Raw genomic sequence first — 3,440 nt, 5'->3', positions numbered from 1 at the left:
CCTTTATATCCATCTACCTTTCACCGATATATGCCAAAATTACGAGAGATGACACGATCTGGCTCCTGCCCGTTCTCTGATCTCATTCCTTCTCACTTTCCACTTTTGCTGGTCTCTGCTTTTTCTGTTACCCAACATACTAGGGTAAATCTCATTTGCTTTCCTTCCTCTTGGATTTTCCCTTCAACTAGGATAGTGCTGCCCAATGCTTTGCCTATCTTGGGACACACAGAAAAATGGGAACATTTGCACAACAATTTGGGAGTAAAGAGAGAAAGCTATCGACTACTGAGTCCTAGAGGCTGCTGCTTAAGGGCTTCGCTGCCCCAGGCTCTGCCCAAAGGCAGAGATGATCAGTATGTTACTGTCACATCCCATCCATTAGATCTTGGAATGGCTGTCTTCTTTACATTATTTGGATGTCAACTTAAATGTCACCTCTGAGGGAAGCCTCACATCACTAATTCTATAAGAGTATGCACCACCCCCCCACCCCCGCAGCCACTCCACCATATTGCTCAATTTTATCTTCCTCATAGCATTATCAGCACCTGAAATTATGTATGTATGTATGTGTGTATGTATGCATTTATTCACCAGCTTATAGTTTGTCTCTACTAGTTTCAATACAGGGTCCTTAAGTGCCTTGTTTATCACTATGAATCAAAAGCCCAGGAAAAAAAAGTAAGTAGTCAATAAAAACAGCAGAATGACTGAGCCAGGATATTCTGCACTCCTGATGAGGCTTTCTAGTGTGGCTGGGGAGCATGCTTCACTAAACGAGTTAATACAGGGGCTCTGTCTTCTTCATAGTCCTTAGAGCATGTCTATCTTTATAGTCTTACAGCCTGGCTCACAGTAGACATACAATAAGTGCTCGTATAAATGAATGAAGGGAGGAAGAAAGGAAAGAAGGAAGGAAGGAAAAGATTATTGAACACAAACTTAAGCTTCTTTGGTCTGTTTCAAATTCTTTGGGTATTTTCAACTGGATTTGGGCAGGAGGTTAGCCTGAAACTTGGATAGTCATGGTATGTATCTTTTAACTGATGCAGTCAGGCCAATATAAGGCATCCATTATGTGATCTAGGGCAAATCACTTACCGATGAGGACCTTCAGTTTCCTTTTCTGCAAATTGACTAAGTTTGGGCTGGAGGAGCTTGCAGTCCTCTACCATTTTATACCAACTGACAGAAAGTCAGGAAGGAGGTGCTGAGGAAGTTAACAGGCAGACAATCCATACTAGTTAGGGTCTCAGGGTCCTCCAAGGGGCATCAGAGGCTATTCTTTAAAAACATGATTGGTAATGGGGTGCCTGGGTGGCTCAGTCAGTTGTGCCTCTGACTTTGGCTCACCTCATGATCTCACGGTTCTTCGGTTCGAGCCCTGTGTCAGGCTCTGTGCTGACAGCTTGGAACCCAGATCCTGCTTCAGATTCTGTGTTTCCTTCTCTCTCTGCCCCTCCCCTGCTCACACACTCTCTCTGTCCCTCAGAAAAGAATAAACATTAGAAAAACATTAAAAAACATGATTGGTAAGAATAAGCCAGGAAGCCCTGAGGACACGTTTTGAGGAGGACTGAACTTTCTACCTAGGATCTATGTTGTCCTCTCTCTCTGCCTGATTAATGCTGAGCATGAGGTGGTGACCTTGAATGAATGAGCAACAACAGTTGCTCCACAGGTAGTTGCGTGTAGGAAGTCGTTTTCTAGGGCTGCAAATTTTGTTTCCTCATTATACTCAAGCATTTAAGAAACAAGCACAAAGCCTTTCTTGGCCTCCATTTATCTATCTGAAAAATTGAACGGCCTACACTCTTATGAAGACGAAATCAAACAGTACATGGAAAGGGCCTGGCATAGTGTCAGGAATATAAGAAACAATCATGCTGGCTATTACTGTTATTACATTATGCAAGTCATGAGCTGGAAGGCAGAATATTTAATCCCAAATACTGGCATTTGATTCCACTTCTTTCTACTGAAGACAGAGCAGTTGGCTCCGCAGTCCAGAGGAAGAGATCCAGGACCACACATGACAGTCATCTTCAAATCGAATGCCTCCGTGTATTAATAAGCCCAGCTGTGCTTCCCTAACAATTTGGAAAATCTGCAGAATCCAAAAAGAAGCCAAAACAAGAAATACTCAGTCTGGAAGCAAATTTCAGTTTTAGATTCATTAACTGATGCACCTGGGATGAATGGCTTCCAATCGTCATTCCAATTTTCAGTAAAAATTGTTGAAAGGCATAGCTCGTACTTGACAATTCTATTTACTTAATTTTAGTTTTCAAGGTGTAATTGAGATTAGGAATAAAATAATTTTAGAAGACAGATATTATTCACTATAAAAATGGCTACACTGCTAATGATGAGCTCTAAACAGAATTTCAAAATACTAGTTCTCAGACAATTTCAAGTAAGAAATTGGTTTAGTGAAACATTAACAGGAGGCGCCTGACTGGCTTAATCTGTACAGCATGAGATTCTTGATCTCAGGGGTGTGAGTTCAAGCTCCATGTTGGGCATGAAGCTCACTTTTTTTTTTATTTTATTTTTTTAATGTTTATTTATTTTTGAGACAGAGAGAGACAGAGCATGAACGGGGGAGGGTCAGAGAGAGAGGGACACACAGAATCCGAAATAGGCTCCAGGCTCCGAGCTGTCAGCACAGAGCCCGACGTGGGGCTCGAACCCACGGACCGTGAGATCATGACCTGAGCCGAAGTCAGACGCTCAACCGACTGAGCCATCCAGGCGCCCGGAGCTCACTGTTAAAAAAAGAAAATAAATAAAAATAAAATATTAATAGCAAATTTTGACTAATTTTAGAACTCTTTTCTGTAGAATTTTTAAGTCATTGATTATCAGCTTAAATAATAAATTTTAATATAATTTCTCCATATTCTGGGGCATCTGGGTGGCTCAGTTGGTTGGGCATTTGACTTGGGCTCAGGTCATGATCTCAGGGTTGGTGAGTTTGAGCCCCGCATCGGGTTCTGTGCTGACAGCTCAGAGCCTGGAGCCTGCTTTGGATTCTGTGTCTCCCTCTCTCTCTGCCCCTCCCCCGTTCATGCTCTGTCTCTCCCTGTCTCAAAAATAAATAAAACGTTAAAAAAAATATGACAGAGAATTAAGAGACAGTGAAGAGAAGTTTCTCCTCTTACTATATCTAGAATCTCGGGAAAAAGAATAAAACGAATAAGGGAAAGGAAATACTTGTTGAATTAATGGTGAATGAATGAATCATAATTTCCCAGAGTTAATGGAAGTTATAAATCCTCAGTTTTAAGAAGCTAAATAAATCCCAGGAAAACTAGAAAAAAAAATCCACAGCTACACATACTGAGGCAATTTGCAAAACCCAATAAAAACTAAAAGCCAGGGATCTCAAATCCAGCCAGAGAGAAAAGGAAGTTTACTCATACACTAATGACAAA

At 41.3% G+C, this 3,440-nt stretch overlaps 1 non-coding gene across 1 annotated transcript; it reads right to left on the bottom strand.

Moving 5' to 3' along the window:
• Positions 1-2,674: 2,674 nt before the first annotated feature.
• On the bottom strand, positions 2,675-2,759 carry TRNAR-UCG. The gene has a single exon. It is a non-coding gene; the product is annotated as a tRNA-Arg (tRNA).
• Positions 2,760-3,440: the final 681 nt, after the last annotated feature.

This window comes from Leopardus geoffroyi, chromosome A1 (genome assembly GCF_018350155.1).
Source record: "Leopardus geoffroyi isolate Oge1 chromosome A1, O.geoffroyi_Oge1_pat1.0, whole genome shotgun sequence".
NCBI classification, from domain to species: Eukaryota; Metazoa; Chordata; class Mammalia; order Carnivora; family Felidae; genus Leopardus; species Leopardus geoffroyi.
Note: the sequence above shows the minus strand (reverse complement) of the source record. Positions and strands in the feature narration are given on the sequence as shown.